This window comes from Drosophila subpulchrella, chromosome 3L, assembly GCF_014743375.2.
Source record: "Drosophila subpulchrella strain 33 F10 #4 breed RU33 chromosome 3L, RU_Dsub_v1.1 Primary Assembly, whole genome shotgun sequence".
In the NCBI taxonomy this organism is placed as follows: Eukaryota; Metazoa; Arthropoda; class Insecta; order Diptera; family Drosophilidae; genus Drosophila; species Drosophila subpulchrella.
The window spans coordinates 15,254,805-15,272,793 of record NC_050612.1 but is presented as its reverse complement, the minus strand read 5'-3'; the positions used below and the strand labels follow the sequence as shown (position 1 = coordinate 15,272,793).

Sequence of the window (17,989 nt, the reverse complement as noted above, 5' to 3'; positions counted from 1 at the left end):
GTAGTCCCAAATTGATCTGAGAACTACCTATAGAGCATCCAAAAGTCCCCACACATGGCTCTAATTTTCGTGGCAATTGTCGTTGTTATTGCGGCTTCATTTGGCTTTCAGGTAAATGGTCTCTTAGCATGGCTCTGTGCCCTGCGAGTGCATTAATCCTTTTTTATAGGCGGCGGGTAGGAAATTGGCGCAAATTAAGTATACGTGGTGTGGGCCCGGTCAGAGAGGCCATTTCTTGGCGCGCCGTTTACTTTGGCCAAATTGCATTAAAGTTGCATAAGTGCACACGCTTTTAATATTTAATTTGGCAAAAAGCTTTCCCAACACATTCGCAGGATCTGTCGCTGGCTCTGGCTCCTTTCCGACCATCTGTCCGTCTGTCTGACTGGGTTTTTGTCCTCCTATTTGGTGTCCTGCACTTAGAGCTGCCCTGGCGATAACGCCGCTGACATCCACGCTTAATAATATCCCTTTTCGCGCTGGAAAAACAAAAGCGCAGCCTTGTCTCTGTGATTTTACCCCGCTGCGAGGACTGCGAGGGGAAAATGGGAAAGAGGGGAAAAGCGGAAAAAGAAAAGCGCAGCTCGCAAATGGAGATAAAAATTTGCGATGGCAAAGCCAAAGGAAGCGACAAAAAATAAAAAGCTAGAAAAAACAACAGCAGTGCAGGCGGCAAAGTGCAGCAAAAGTATTTACAAAGCGTTATCACGCTGTGACCCTCTGTCACCTCCTCCCCCCCCTTTCGCCACCCACGCCCCTTTGAACTCTGAACCCCGCCCCATTTCGCCGCCCACTCAACACGTTCGCTTGTTTATTTTCGCCGCTGGCGTTCGCTTCTCTAATTTCTGATGCGCTGCAGTTTTATATAGTTAAATAAAAAGGCGCTTAAGCAGGCGATAGAGTGTAATCATGGCCCGAGAATGGATTTCAGATGTGGCCGGCGGGGAAATCGAGGGAAAAGATACAGTGGAATTGAAGCTGCGGGGGAAATGCCAAATTAAATGCGCATTCATCTCGACCAGGAAAAGTGCAATAAAGATAATTCTTTAAAAATGCTGAGAATTCACTGAATCAAATAAATAGATCGTGGAATTCAGGTTAACACTATCGTGGGTAGTTTATTTATTTATTAAAAGGTATACTATAGGGATTAAGTGGACAAATTCCTAAAGAAAAATCAAAGACATTTTTCTGGGCATTTAAAATGAATGTAGAAATAATTTTATGTCTACAGATGTAAATTCTTTAATGGAATGTATAATTTTCCATTTAGGATTACAGCTTATTTAATTTAAAAATATCATTATTGCTAGTTCAGTCTTCTTTAAAATATTCTACTTATATTATCTTTACAAGTTCCAAATTCAACAATAATAATTGAAATGGTCTATGCGGTGGATAAATAACTTAAAACCCTCTGAAATAAGAGTCCACAAAATATTACTTATCTATTATGTAAGACAATTCCCCCCGTGCACTTGAAGGATCCTGGAACTGTTTCAATCGCTTGTCCTGTCCATCAATTCCGGAGAGTCGAGTGGATCCTTAGGAATCCTTCGCTGTGGGAACGTTTCCGGCTCTATTACCCCACTTTGTAATCCTCTAAATTCAGCTGCTCATCTCCTATTCCATTTGGCCAAGCTTTACGAGCTGTTGCTCAAATTTAAAGCTCATCAAGGGAGACGGATGCGAAACGGGATGGCTGTCTTGTCGAAATAGTTTTGCATTTTATAACTCACTTAAAGGCGCCGCCGGGCAGCAGGCCAATTAAAATGGGCAGCGGCAGCTGATTAACCTTGGCAGCTGCCACGCCCACTGCCCTGCCACTGCCACGCCCACTCCCGCATCCACCCACACTCCCACACATACATAAACCATATTTAAAGTGAAGCCCAAGTGACCGTCACCAGGTCACGTCGTCGTCGTCTTTTGTTGTTGTTGCAATGGTAATTGTGCGAGTGCAGCAATGACGTCAGCGCACATACACTCGGAGAAAAAAGGGGGTGTGTTGGTGGGGTGGCCACGCCCCCTTGCCCACTGGTGGCCGGTCCAACCGAGTTGCCACGGTAATTGTGTGCGCTGCTCCACGCTTCGGTTGGCAATATTGTTATGACCAAAAAACCAGGTCACAAAGGATCCCGGCCCCCCTTTCCCGATTCCCCACCGACGCCACTGTCTTGGCCTCAGCTTTCAGCGTGAACGCGCGCATATTTTATTTGATTTATTTATTTAAAAAAAAAAGAGAAAAACGAATAATAAAATATAGAAAGAAACGTCATAATTTAGTAAAATGTTTAGCAAAGTAGGACCAAAATTCTAGAGGCGAAAATCCCAGCTGGCAGTTGGGGATTTCTCAGCTTCAACTCTTGTGCTATTTTGCATTTAATATTTATGCCACTTTTCCCTCTGTTTTGCAGGCATGCATCGGGCCCTCCAGTTCAGCTGCTCAACTTGTCGACTTTCGGCCCAAACCGCTGACCAGGCCAGGACCACCCAGGATCCCCGGATCCAGGACGAAACAGAACAGAACGGGACACGGCCAGTCCTCAGCCATGGCTGCTGAATAATTAATGCAGTTTCGGTAAGTGCATTTGAGAAATACGCTCCCTTTTTGCACTTTTCGGTTTTCAGATCTCAGTTTGCCTTAGTTTGGTTTCAGCAAGTCAAAATTCAGGGCGTCCCATTTAAATGCGCACTGAACAATTTTGGCAATCAGAAATGTCTATAAGATGAGGTACGATTAAGAAAGAAATATAAAATAGTCCAAGAAAAAGAAAGAGCAAGGAAAACAGGTCCCGAAATTACATGCAAAAGTGTCTAAAAGTATGCAGCAATAATTTGTAGGTGCGAACTATAACTATTTTCTCTTTTCGCTGCATACTTGTAGGCACTTTTATAAGTGGTTTAAATACCTCAATTGAAGCTTCTTAGTCTTAAAATACGAAAATTATATATAATAACAATGCAAAATCCACCAAATTTTTGGCAGTGCAGCCTAGGAAATTCCTCTTCTGCCAAACTAAGCTTGACAAATGAAGTGTTCACTGCCCACGGCCTTCGAGGGGGCGTGGCCCATTGTCGCTCAGGACCAGGCTCATGCATAAACCAATATGCGACATAGCTTCGCTTCTTCACTTCAGTTCTGTTCAGTTCAGTTCAGTTCGCTTTTTCTTTGGCTGCGTTCACGCGCCGGAAACGGAAATTGTCCACCAACAATGGCAACAAAATGGCAGCGGCCGAAAAGAATGGCCCCGCCATCCAATGGCATGTCAATGGGCGAATGGGCGGAGGGAAGATAGTGGGCAAAGTTGTCCACTATTTTCACACATTTGTAGAGCTCATGAGGCGGGGAAGTAAATGACGGTATCTTTTTTTTGGGTCACTCTCGAACCTCACTCAATGTTTTTTAGAGGTCGGTAATGACTGTGGAATGGTCTGGTTTAGGGGATTCCCTTTTCGGTTTACCTTGAATGGAAATATCCGAAGGAAAAGGTTTTTGACAGGTTTAAAAGGCTTTAAAATTGTACGGTTTTTTAAATTTTCATTGAAAGTAAGGGTTAATAATATTGATAAATATTATTTTTAACCTCTCTCTTTTTAAGTATGGCCAATGGCTTATCGATACCTTTATGTATAGTTACATCCTTAGCATTTACCTTAACAAAGCTTTGTTTAAAAACTGATTAGATGGGTTCCCTTTGTTGAAATATTAACTTAATTTGTGTGATGAAAATCATTTTCCCTTTATGATGCTCACCTAGATTATCTCGTGTTATCCTCTCCTTTGAGGAATACCTTAGCAATTTGGCTTTTTGCTTTCCCTCTTTTTCTCCGCCAAGGATCCCAGAGTATTGCAGAGTTCATCATCCAGTCCACTTTCCCCAACCGCTTTTCCCGTCCAGATCTTCGTTATTTATGCCCTGATGCTGTTGCTGGGTTTATCTTAATGCTGTCCTGATACAACATTTTCATCGTTGTCGTCGCTCATCGCAGTTGTTGTTGTATTTGCACGCTTATTGCCATTGCTGCCACTGTGTGTGAATGCACTGAGAGAAATAGTTGCTATGTAAATCAAAAATAATTTGAAAATAATTGAGAAGCATTAAATCACTGTAAAATGATTCTAAATGTATGGTACATATATACAACAGAAGACGTTCGACCACTGTCTTTACCATACTTTTTGATGCACACTGTATCAGGATCCTCTCTCGAGGATTGGATAGTGTGACCAGAGCAGATTAATATATTCGGCTCTTACAATATAATACTTTGAACTAGTGTATTGCATAAATGTATAATAGCAAGCCTGTTACAATATATGATAGCCAGTCTGTTACAACACCTAAATAATTATATACTTGTAGTTTTTGTAAAAAGTATTTTTATATCCGAATGTTTTTTAATGTACTCCTTTTTTCTCACAGTGTTTGTGCAATGCTTATCCTTATCCACAACATCGCCTTGTCCTTTTCGTTCTGCTTCGCCTTCGCCTTTGCCTCGCTGTCCGTCGTTTGTTTTGTCATTCAATTCAATGAGGCTAATGTCCGCTAAGGCCCCTTCCCCTGCCCCTGCCCCGAAGGATCCCCCCTCTACGCCCCTGCCCTCGGTTTGGTGGCTCTTCTGCGTCCATTGCTTCATGCTGTTGTTGAAGTGCCATTAAGTTTAGTTGTCACTTAGCCTCTTTGCTTTTATATGCCGCCCCCCTCGTCCTTTATCTTCTTCGTCTCCGCCTCTGTCTCTTTCTCCTTCTCCTTCTGCTTCTCTGTGTCCTGTCTCCTGTCCGTTTGTCGCTTGTCGTCTGCCGACCGTTGTTGTTATCCTTTTGGCTTGAACGTCTTAAGCGCCTAATGCCAGGGCCATAAAAAGTCCAACTAATGCTTTAAAGTGTGCCACACACACAGAGATAGCTAGAAAAGGCTGGGGCGCAGAGGTAACTACACAGAGGGAAACGCATTAAAAAAATTGGTCTTCAATTTTGCCATATTTGTACTAAAATTTCAGAAACCCTTTTTACACAAAACTATTTTTCAACATTTTATTTTGTAAATAAATTATATCCTTGGGAACAATTTAAATATTTTATAAAATATTTAGTTCTATATATATAATACTTAGTGGAATTTCAATCAGTTTTGTTAACTCTATTTAGTTTTAATTAAATAACTAATTAGTATTGCTTACAATACTCATTTTTTAAATCACTAATGAACATGCCTAAAAGTATGCAACATTATTTTCAGCTGAACTTAATCCTTCATACAACATTATGTTTTTTACTGCATGCTGGTAGGCATATCAAAAAGTGATAACAAAACTGTAACGATTTGTGTGGCACACTCTGGCATTTGATAGAGAAACAAATTATGCTGATCTCCAATCAATTCCTTGATTTATTTTTTCGGTGCATAAGCTTTAGGACATCCAAAATGGCAACTCTTGCTTGGGTTTGGTCCTGTTTGGCTCGGTTCGCAGGACCTCTCTTATCTGGCGGCTTTATCGATCGTTTTGCGTGTTGTCTTTTGGCTGTTTGATTTTCGGCTTTAAGCGACGAGTCCATCCGTCCACTTGCCACTTGTGTCTTTATTTTATTTGTGTTTTTGTTTTGATTTTTATTCGCTTCGTTTTCGCTTTTCGGTCTGAAAATTGCGTGTTAATTTTCACACAAACAGAGGAGCAGTCGCATTTTCCACGTATTCCGTTTGTGCTTTGCGGTTTTTCAACCGAATCGTTTGTGTTCGTACGGCTTTCGGTTAAATATTTGCATTTTTATTGTCAACTTTGCTTCATTAGCCGTTTGTCAGCCGCGTCCCCTTCGCTGTCTCGTATTTTGTATCCCTCGGATCGCATCCTTTGGCGCATTGTGGCCAAAAGTTCATCTAAATTAAGTGCAAGCCATTTTCAATTAACTTTCGACGAATTCAACTTGCCCGAAAACTTGCAGCCAAAAATGCAAAAACTTTTGCAGCAACTTTTCCGGCACTTTTCGTTTTTGTTGCCCCGTTGCCGATGAATTTTCATTACGCTGCATATTTGTTCTCCTTGCCAGTTTTTCGCCCTTTTTTTGGTGTTTTTGTTTCTTTTACTGTTTTTTTTTTTTTGGTTTGCATGTAAACAAGCCGCGCCAATTTGTTGCCCTCTAACAAAAGCAGGGAGAAAATTTTTCGACTTCAAAACTTGTCAAATTCTGCAGAACCGAAACAACAAAACCGATTCTGAGTGGCAGGACATGGGGGGCGGAATAATTTGGGAACTCGAGTTCGAGGGCAAGTGGAATACATTCTGCCCTTCAATGGTAGGAAGAAGTGCATTAAAAATGCAGATACAATGCCCCGAAAAATGCCTGACAGGCCAAAAACGGGAAAATCGGGCGAGGAAATGGCTTTGAGGGCGTTTCTCTGTGTGCTTGTGCAAATTTCAAGTTGTCAATTTATGATTATGGCACCTCATGAAGCGGGGCAAAATGTAAATTATACGCCGGCGTGGCAGCGAAATGAAAACTCGAGCGAGTAACAAGCCAAATCGCATGTGGCAAAGCTGGAAAACCCGTGGCATGAAAGTGCTGGCAGTGTTTTCGCTGGCCCCTTTAAAGTTGGCTTGCTACATTTAACGCTTTTTAACAACGAATTGACTGCACTCACTCAATACACTCGCTGCGGAGTCGTTGTTATGTAAATGAGAATCGCGATTTTCAAGCTGCCACCCCATTTTCCACCTGCCCATTTCACTCTATCGACAGGCAGCGCAGGTGCAATCAAATATTACGTATACGTCGCGTTGTGCACAATAGTTAGCAATAAAGTTGGCAAGGCGGGGAGAGGCGGCAGAAAGGCACTGACTTGGCTAGCAAACTGTCAATTTGGTCGTTGCCTTTATTGCTCCTTACCTTATAACAACGTTAGGGGGGCGAGAATATTGAATTACTCGAAATGTGTGGAAAATGAGCGGAAAGAAATGGCATTACAAGGGCCGGCGGGACTTCATTGAATGTTGCGGAAACTCGAGCTTTAAAATGCCATCATAGTATTTGTATCTCTTAAGGATACTGGCCCGTGAATAAGAAAGAATGTGCCAATCAAGAAGGTACTAAAATTCAGCTTGAAGCTGATGCTATAGATTTCTCTGGTGTTTTTGAAATGCTTAGTAAGGCTCCTAAAAGTATGCAGTGAAAATACATATTGCCTTACTGAACAAATATATCGTTGCATACTTTTAGACACCTTTAGTAGTAATTTTAGAAATGAACCGATAGATTGTGATACAGAACATATAAGAATCTAGATAATCAAACAATTCCATTTAATTTCCCCATAGTTCGACTAAGCCCGCTCTCAGTGCCTTTTCCGGCAAATAGTTGTTGTGCTCCGGCAGCGGAAGCCGAACTGTACGGTATGCACTCGCTGGCGTGGAAAGCTCTTTCCATTTGCTGAGCAGTGCTCATGTGAGGGGCATAAAATTTGATTGTGATTGAAAGGTGTAGCCTACTTTCGGGCGCATATAAAATGCATGTAATCAAGCGAAATGGCATGGGGCCAAATGAGATCGTCAGCAGGGGCGGGAAAATGGAAAAAAGGGGGCACATTTGCATTTGCAAATAACGCCCCTTGGACAATAATTGAAATTTGATTTGATTAGTTTCGATACTGCGATTGTTGTCGTTGTTCCGGCCGCCGTGTCCGCCGTTTCGTTTAATGGAAACGACAAATTAATTTAATTGTATTTTTGCTGCCGCGCTTAACTCCGACGCCTTTGCAAATCCCTTTATAATTAAGTCGGAAAAGCAGCAGCGCCGGCGAGAAAGTCATTTAACAATATGAAAAGCTGCTCGGCTCCCACCATAATTGAACTATTTGGTTTTCATAATTGAAATTCTCCCCAGACAATTCAATAATAATTATACAGAGAGGCTCTGTCTGTCTCCTGCGGCACGTGAAAAATTTAATTAAGTAACTTATTGCTATTATTTGCATTCCTTTCTGCGGCAAAGATAATTCGCAGCATTTCTCTTCTTTTTGTGCGGAACTCGTGCCTTTGTCCTCGCCGTAATAATTAAATAAATATGAAATATTTGGCGAGCGAAAGCGGCAAAAACTATAATTTAATATATTCCCCCTGCATTTTCCTCAGCCAAAGTGTTCGATATTATTGCCGAGATATTTGCGCATATTTGAGCGCTTTAATGGGGCCATGCCGATAAGGAAAGGTGCGGTGGGGATGGGCGAGGATGTGGGGAAAACCGGGGACAGCTCGAATGGTAAATGATGAAAAATGCTCTGCATTTTCCGCACCTTTTTGTGTGGCCAGGCGGAATAAAAAGGAGCAAAGGAAAGATCCAAGAAATAAAGAAGCCAACGCACAAATATTGGCTCGCTATTTTTTCGAATGAATTATGACTGCGCCGAGGGTCGTTGAGTGGGCGGAAAAGGGGGTGGAAAAGGGGGTCTGAAGCAGCTCAGTGGCGCGGAGTGCCGGGAAAAGAAATTTTCAAGAGGGTCGATGGTTGGACGAGTGGCCAACCGAATGGTGTTCGAAGGTAGTTGAGCAAATAGTTTTATTGAAACCGATATTAGCATATGCCAGGAATCGGAAAGAACAACCAGGGGGAATCGAGAGAATACTGAGGGAAAAGCTGACAGATTGTGGGGGGCTAATCACAGGGGCGTATATTTTCGATGGTGAATTATTATTTTAGTGCTCGGCATTAGAGATTTAATATTGGGTCCCTCTTCAGGTTTGGAAACTTATTTTAGGCGTTCAAGAAAAAACAGGAATTTTAAAACCCATATAATAGTGCCTAACAGTATGAAATAATATATTTAGGTATATTAGGATGGATGTATACTTTTAAACACCTTTACATAACAATGTATATCGGCTTAAATTAAAAAAAATATATAACACCTAATATATTAAAAATTAATTTATTTTTATCATATTTCATCTTAATAGTTAGCATTTAACATTAATCCATGTTAATATTCAACGTGACGTTTTAATTTATCACCCATGTTACTATTGTTTCTTTGACAATCCTTAGAGTTCAGATGTTTTTGTCCATCAAAGGATGTCCTGGAATATCCCTCGCAGATCCTCCGCCTCTGATATCTTCACTCTGCTCTTATTTTAGCACTATTTTTGTTATTTTTCCTTCGGCACGCGTTGGCCTCTTTGTTGTTTGTGCGCCTTTCTCCTTTGCTCCTACCGCTTCTTCCGCTTTCCCCGCTTTCTTCGGCTGCTCCTGCTTCTTATGGCCAGCCATTGTTGTTGGTTTCTTTACTGACAACATAATAATAAGTTTTCTCGCTCTCCCCCTATACACCCAAAAAAAAAACCAAAAGTATACACTTAATAAGCGTTGTGTTAAAAGTATACTAAAGTTAGTATAAAAATGTAAGTATTAACTCAACACTTATTAGTTTCATCTGTATACTTTGCAGTATTAAGCTTATACTAATTATTATATGAGTGAGACTCAGTAGTATAAATAGTATACTGAACATTAAATAGTTTTTCATGGTGTGAAACTAGGACAATAGCGATTATTCGAACATATATTTTGGTGTGAAACCAGGACAAAAGCGAGTATACGAACACAGAAAATGCTACCGGAGTTGGCGTTGCTTGACGCGTTAATTATTATTGCCATCCGGACGATCTCGGACGACGCAGCGCTCGTCATTGCAGGCCAAGTTCCCCTATGTGAACTGGTGCGGGAGCCACAGAACCAAGACCGAGGTGAAGAGGAGTGCCAGGATGCAGAGCGTCGACAACTGGCAGGCAGCCTGGGACAACTCCAGCAAGGGACGCTGGACGCAAGGGTAAATAGGAAGCGGCAGTGGGATTGTTGAGGACGATCAGCATGTCCTATTTTAATGTCGCCGCTTCGGGTCTGATCGCTAAATGCTGATGAAGACCACCGGAGCAAGAGTTCGGCCAGCGACGGCAGCCTTCGCAGCGAGTGTACTGCGAACGCAGCGTCGCATCGAGAAGGAGAGGAGAGAAGCTACAGCCTAGGTGGGTACCATTGCGCTAAGCAATACCTTGCGGTGATACCGCGCAATCACGGCCCCTACTCTTGTTGCTTGTACTTATTTTAGTCTGCATATACGTGTTAGGTAAAGGAATATAAAAAAAAAACACGAAGGAGCTAAAAACATGTGTTATGTGTGTTGCGCAAAATATGAATATTTGTGAAATAATAACAAAATAATATGTGAAATAGAAATAAAAGAAAAACAACATACAACTTGATTTTATTGGGTTTGGGATACCACGAAAAACAAAATAGTAATAATATATAATATTTTATACTATAGGCAACGGGGAAATCGTATAAGTTTTATACGAAATAGTATAAAATGTATACTAACGATTTCGATAAATAGCTTAAAAAGTATACTACGGCCCTCTAGATTAGTATAATATGTATACGAAATAGTATAAAACGGAGACTACATAGGATAGCTTTTATACTAAATAGTATAAAAAGTAAACTATCAGCAAAAATTTCAGTACACTGAGTGAGTATAGATTGTATACTCGTTAGTTTAACTTTGATAACTTCGAAAGTTTCAGTTTAATACTTTCGGTGTCATAAGGTTAATACACATCTTATCAAGATATTTTTGACACTCAATAGTTTAGTTTTAATGTACGAATAGTTTAGTTTCTATGATCATTTTTTTTTGGGTGTATGGTTTATGTTGTTTTCCCCCCCGTTGTTGTATTGCGGGCCACACTTTCAAAGGCCAACCTGCAGCTGCTGCTTCTGTCTCTCCTTTCTCCTTTCTCCAGATGTTGTTGTATTTGCCGTAGTTGTTATTGCTCTTGTGGTATTGAGCGCAAAAGTTTACGGAACGCAGAGGGCGGGGCTGAAGGGGGCCACAAAAAATATAATGCACGCACATACAGGACACTAAAAAAAAGTGGGTAGGAAATAATTTTGGGAGTGTTATTAAGAGAGTAAAGAACAGCGAATTATTGTGACAACTCAAACGTGCGCATAAAATTAAATTTTGTGATATTTTGATGCAAAAATTAAATGTACAAAGGTTCTATAGTAACTCAATCAGATCTCTTAAAAATCCTAAAGGTAAATAGTGATTGGTAAGAGTTTTAAAATGATCGTAATGTAGGATTTATTTATTTTAGGTTAAGTACTTTAATAATAATATAATAGTTCTGTAAATATTTTGTATTTTTTTATCATATATTTATCTTTCCTGTATTATTAATATAGTAACTTAAATCTCTCCTTATTTCTCGCTGTGTAAGCAGGGCAACTGGCCATAACTGCATGTTTTTGACTGTGTTTGTGTGCGTGTGCCAATGTCCTTTACACCGATGTAAGTGTGTGTGTGTGTACCGCCAACTTGGATTTTCCTTCGTTCAGCGCTTTATGGCGATGGCCGCCCAATGTTTTTCGCAGCCGTGTCCTTTACACACACTTTAAATTATTTATTTTTACACTTTTGCTGTAACACATTTTCCGCTGTCCGTGTGTGCGTGTGCGAGTCTGGATTGTTGTTGCAGCCTACGAAAGTTGCTCGCTGTATTTGTGCTTGTATTTGTGTTTGCCCTCGCACATGGCTATCCTCTATCCCCGCCCCCTTTCACCACCCCCCACTTTCACCACCCCCTCTCGACTGCAGAAACTTGTAAATTATTTGCCTTTTGCCTTTATTCCTTACACCTACGCGCACAAATTGTCTTGAGTTTATGTGTTAAACTTTACATCCCATCCTTAGCGGGAAATGGGGGGGGGGGGGAAATTATGGGGGTGGGCAGTGGGATGTGGGTGGTAGGTGGGTGGTGCGTCATTGTGGTGCTCCGTGTTTCAGTCGCTTACACTTGAAAACTTTGCAATAATTATTGTTTTCTGTTTTAAATCTAGATTAGAGTAAAGCAAATTTTTTTTAAGAAAGGTATAGAAATTATAGGAAATTGTATCATCAAATAATTTCATTACGATATGATCTTTGAATAAAACGTTTTAGATATACTTTTACGGTTTATAACCTTAAGTTTCCAATTCTTTCCCTTTTATAACAAACATTTCTTATATTTTGTTATGTTAGAAGGTAGGAACCAACTCAGATTTTTTGCAGTGCAGCTGGCTTGGCATGTAAATGATATGTTCCCTTCGGCCACGTCCAAGCTCGCAAGATGGAAGCGCAGAAGACGACGACATGGTTGCCTTTTATTGCTCCTACGCCTCTGCAAAACCCCCCTGCCCCCCTCTGTTTTGTTCAGCTGTCGTGGCCGTTGAACAAATGAACAACATAAATAATTGCAAAGGCCCACACACACACATACACAGTCGATCTGGGAAAGCTCGCACGCACACTCACAAAGAGTGGGAAAATCGCAAGATTCCCAAGAAACGTTTGCAGCCTTCGAATTGAGATTAATGAGCAGCAAAAGTGATTCAAAGTCAGCATCCTCGCCAGCAACAATTTGTGCCCAGAACGTTAAACTATGGCGCTTTATCTTAGCACATTAAATGGATTTATTGGGGATATAACTGAGAACTAGTTCGAAGAGATAGTGGCTACTATGTGCTTGTGTTCTTGTAGTGTTTTAACCATAAATATATATTAAGTTCTTAAACATATGAAACATTATAGGCTTTAGACTTTTAAAAATATTATATTGTTATAAGTAATGTATAATTTACGATTACTTGAAACATATTTAATATTTACTAATATTTTTATATTTTTAATATTATTCATATGACATGTAGATGATATTAATGATATTTTTAAGATCCGGTTTTACCACCTAATTTATTAGCCCAACAATAAATTACAAACTGACTATATGAAAGATCCGCTGTATAAACTACCTCAATGGGGTAAAGTGGGTTATTGGTTATGGCAGGGAATTATCGAACCACCGGCTTGAGTGCATGTCCTATCAATATCCACATAATTGCAAATACTCCAGAGGCACGCGCTACTGGCAACTCCCTTACCCCATACCACTCAAACCAACCCCACCCCATTTTCGATTTAATCGGCACTCGAGAGTTGACACCCCGCACACTAATTGTCGCAACACCCTCGTGGGGCATTAAGGTCTTACCTGATAACAGACCGCAATCGAAACCGAAATCGAAATGGGAATCGGAATCCGAATCCGAAGCGGAAACCGAACCGAATCAGAATCAAAAGCCCGACTGTCGTGTAATTGCAGATACAAATGCGATTACACTAAGTAGCTTGTCTCGATAATAAATGTGCCAACTGAAGGGGGTGGTGGATAGTGGGCTGGTGGGTGGTTCGATCCGCTACCTTGTCTATGTGGAAATCGAAATCGGAATCGGGTGTGAGCCTTGCTTTCACTTTCCGCTCGCCTTGCCGCAGAGAATCCAAGTTCGTTTTGTTCTCGCGTCGTATACGTAATTAACAACACGGCGAATGCGAAATTATTTGCTTATGGAAAACTTGTTTCTCCCCCGCTGCTTTCATCTATTTTTACGTGCTTCTAGCAATCACCATATGATAATTAAATGCTAGTTTCAAAATGGGATTGCCTCGTAAAGGTAGCAGCAATGGTTTATGAGCCATTCAACTAACATAAACTTTATAGTTTGGACACACTTTGAACGGGTGAGGAAATTGTATAGGCAACCAGTATATTTCTTAGTTTAGCTTCTAAAACAATGATAATAATCAAAGACTGAATTAACATACTTTCCAGAAAACAATATCACATCTTTTTTATTGGTCTCCCATTATAATCTATAAGTATAGTTCTTAGACCTATTAATAATGCATTTCTTATAATGTTGATGTATTTATTCTTCTTAAATACCGCTTAAAGTAAAGGAATGGTAGACAGATTATCTTTACTTCCTAGAAATGGATCTTCCACATCATCTATGTAAGCGTATTCCAGTGCTCGCCTGGAACTCTCTAGCTCTCCATTTTCCGTACCCCTCGTATTGTTTTTACCTCTCGCTCGTCCAGTGAGCATATCACTAACAACTCTGGTCTGGCAGGTTTTACGGTTTAATCGCTCTCTGGCTTACGCTCTTCCAATCTCCCAGACTTACAATCTTCCACTCTTCTCGAGAGAGCTCTCTTCCACTTCCACACCCACTCTCTGCGCTATCGATTCTCCACTTTTCTTCGGATCAACGCTCAGTTTAACCTGGAACTTTGCCGCCGTCAGTCATTTCCAATTTCCAGGCAGGCTATTTCGGTTTCTATTTTTCGCGCAGGTGTAAACAGTTTTAATTAGTGTGGTTTTTAGTGCCGTGCTCCTTCGTTCCAATCCCCGTTATCAGTCGCGTAGTGCTAATCGTCTATGTATATCTCAAGTACTCCGGGTCCCGTAATGAGTAGCCTCAATTCTTTTTTCGGCTAATCACTTGTATCAATAAATAATTAGGGGTTATCGCTCTGTGTTTATTCGCAAGACATCAATTAATTCAAGAAGGCAGTGAAACAAAGAGAGGTGAGCTGAAAATTCAAGAAGAATGCGTCTTTAATCTTAACGCAGCTGTCTCACTCGCACCCGTACTCCCCGTCCCTTTCACTCCGACAAGTGGCAATAACATGACACACGAGCAAGTGCAAGTGAGAGGGGAGAGAGAAAGGCGGTGGAGTTGAAAGAACCCGACAAGATAAAGCAATAAACGAAAATTGCAACAAGTTTGCGCGTTTAAAAACAATTGCATTTCCATTTAATTTTAAAACGAAAATCACGATGCTGCGCGCCAGCAACAACAACAGTTCAACTCAATTAAAAACCTTCGGCAGCCGGCAAAAAAAGATGAATTGAATTGTGCAAACACTGGGACTGCAAAAACAACAAACATAAACTTCAACGCTGCACGTCGTTACTCTTTTTTCCCATCGCTTTTTTGTCCATGTATATATCGGATGTAATTACAGTAAATATCGCGTAACGTAAACCATCTATTAAGAAAAAATGCCATCCTCTTACAGTCCCGTTAAAAAAGAAACCGTAAAAACGTGTAGCTTCACGGAGATCAAAGCTATTAATTTCAGAAAAATTAATATATTTAAGAAGCGCTTTATTATTATAGACTTAGTTTATTTGTCTATAATAACATTTATATAAATAAATTTGAATATATGTATATATATATTATAAAATATTTGTATTACAAATTAATGTCACATAGTAGGTACCTTTAAGAACTATGCTTACAGAATCTTACTAAAGATTATTTTCACATACCTAAAAATGTTAATCTATGTTTATGAAGCCATATCAAACTCAACTGATAACTTTAATTTACAATTGCCAAGTTACAAGCATAAATTTTTGAATGACAAGGTTTGCGTGAACGCCGAGTGGTTTCTTGCTTGCCAAAGGCAAATACAATTACTGATTGCGGTTAATTGAGGTTTACTTTCTAAGGTGTTATCACATCATTGCAAAAACTTGTCATTCCTTTAACAACGTGCTTTTAAATTATTATATTGGTTTACTTTCACAATTCGGTCTCTTAAGATTTATATCAATTAACCTTTGGTCAGGATTTCTGGCACTTTAAATTCGTAAAGTACTTCAATAAAGGTATTCAACTCCTTAACAACTTATTAAGACTAATTGCAGTATAAGCAGCTCTAAAAATAGAATAATCATGATAATGGAGTCCCGATAGTAAAGTTATTGATTTAAAATGACATGCAAAAAATAATCTTTATTCTTGGTAGATCAACACCTAAATTTGTATTTAAAAATAGAAAGGAAATGATTGAATATTCCTGATAATAAAAATGTAGAATGATGTGCCAAAAACTAATCTGAATTGAGTAATCAGTTAAACCCACGTGTTTCCTTGGTTTGTTAAAGTTTATCTTAACCAATATTGATTGTATGTCGTTGTTCCGTTTTTTTCGTTAGTACTTCAACTTGTTTGCTACTTTTTCGATGTTTATGATTTTTATGGTCCTTCCACGTGACTAAGCAAATACCATCCAATTTATAGGTGAATCTATCAAAAACAATTCCCCGCTCATTTTTCACTCATCTTTATTAAACGATATTTTCGTGTGTTTTATATGACCACGAAAAAATGCACTTCTGCTTTTTTCGATTTCATTTTTAATGCGTAACCAATCGAAACCCGATGACGCTTGAATACGGAGTGTTTGCAAATTAATAAACCGAAATTGGTTGCGAAACTTTAGAGAAGGCATTTAGAATTTCATGATCATGAATTCCCATTAAATGTGAGGATTGATTGGCTCAGGGCACTCTGGGAGTTTGGCAGTGTTTTTAATTTAGGAAACCCCATTCTGATATTCTGAGTGCCTTGATACGCATCAAAAAGGGGGAGTCATATCTTTTTTACGCAGAGAAAAAAGGGAGTGCTTACAAAATGGAATTTTAAATTATTAATTAGTTTTATTTTTTCAAATAAAAATCGGTCTAAAAAACACTGTTTCTCAAAATATGATATCACTTTAAATACTTTAAAATGTAACGACTTGCTACCAATTTAGATGATATTTTCTCCCTGTTTAGAGCATTTTCCACGCTTCTGGCACACCTGCTAAGGTGAAGAGGAGCGAAAATGCAGCAGTTTTCCCAAAACATCGAATCATCAAAATTGCATTGAAACTATTTCAACTTTGCCGGGCTGAGCGAAGGCGGGATGGAAAATGGAAAAGCGGTAGTGGCAGGAAAAGGATGGGGACTTGGTGTTAGTTGCTGTTTTCTGGCAACTGCAGAGATGCCGTTTAAAAAGTCGCATATAGAAGCAGTTGAGAGGGCGAGCAAAGTTTCGACAGCCAAACAAAAATCATAACGGAACCAAGGAGGATTGTGTCGGCGGATTCCCAGGACCTTTTCCGCCCCTTTTTCACTCCTCGACCATGGGAATGAATGTTTATTGAAAGACAATGTCACTACAGAGGCGAAAAGAAAAGCTGGAAAACTGGGGGCGGGCTGGGGAAGGAAAGATGAAGGCAAGGACAGCGGGGCTCGCGACCAGAAAACCTCAAAAAGGCATGAAATGTCAGAGATTTGACGCTTTGGGAGGTTCGGGTAGTTAGGTCATCGGGCCCCTCCAGGAATTGCTGGCTGCTCATATGCAAAGTCGACTACAGTGGGGATTATGGAAAAATAGGATATAAAATACTATACTCACTTATTTTTCTGAGTAAAATTGATATCACCTCTAAAGGTGTCTTAAAGTATACTACAATATTTTTTGAATCTAAAATCTTGTTTCAATTGCATACTTTTAAACACCTTTGCAAGTCATTTCAAATAATCTGTGATTTTAGTGAAAGCCACACATTCTAAATACAACCAAAACATTATCATATTTTATTACTTCAATTTGATTAATTGATGGGAAGCTACACCTTTTTTAAAATAATACCATCGAAGTTGGCTTAACATAGGTCTTAAGCTTTTGGATTTTAGATAGATAATGTTTTCGTAAGTATTCATTTTTGGACTTCCTTCTTTTGGAGTATTCTTGGTTATAGGGTATTACTTTGCGAGATTCCACTGTAGGCAACTGAGAGAAATGGGACTGAGGACTTCAGGCTGCTGTCATTGTCGTTGGGCAACAAAACAAACTGCAGCAGCGCAAGAAAACACCGCAGAATACGAATACGAAAGCTGGGAAATGGGAATGGAAAATGGAAAACGGGGCTGGGCCAGACTTTTGCTTTTCATTCATACGAAATTACCTGCGGCCAAGAGCTTAATGCCAGTTGGACTGCAAAATCCACTTAGGAAGTTGATACAATCAGTTCCTCTCCGGCCAGAGATGCAACCACTCCGAGTCGAGCCGACCCCACCTCCCCACATCCTGCTCCTCTGCTCCTCCATTTCCCAGTGCATCCTGTGGCCTGCATGAAGGACGAGGACGAGTATCTGGCTGTGGATGTGGATGTGGATGTAGATGGATTCATTAAAACGAATTGCTGCGAGTATTAAGGCCTGCCTTGCAACGAATGGCAGCCAACGATGCACAAACAAAAAATTACCG

The 17,989-nt window shown here is 40.0% G+C and overlaps 1 protein-coding gene across 1 annotated transcript in view; it reads left to right on the top strand.

Annotated features, from left to right (window-relative positions):
- The window catches only part of LOC119555410 (glucose transporter type 1), an 83,274-nt gene that overhangs the window by 30,764 nt on the left and 34,521 nt on the right, over positions 1–17,989 (top strand). Inside the window, exon 3 of the mRNA XM_037866768.1 lies at positions 2,418–2,581. The gene's annotated coding sequence lies outside the window, so the exon portion shown is untranslated. The remainder of the gene's footprint in view (positions 1–2,417; positions 2,582–17,989) is intronic.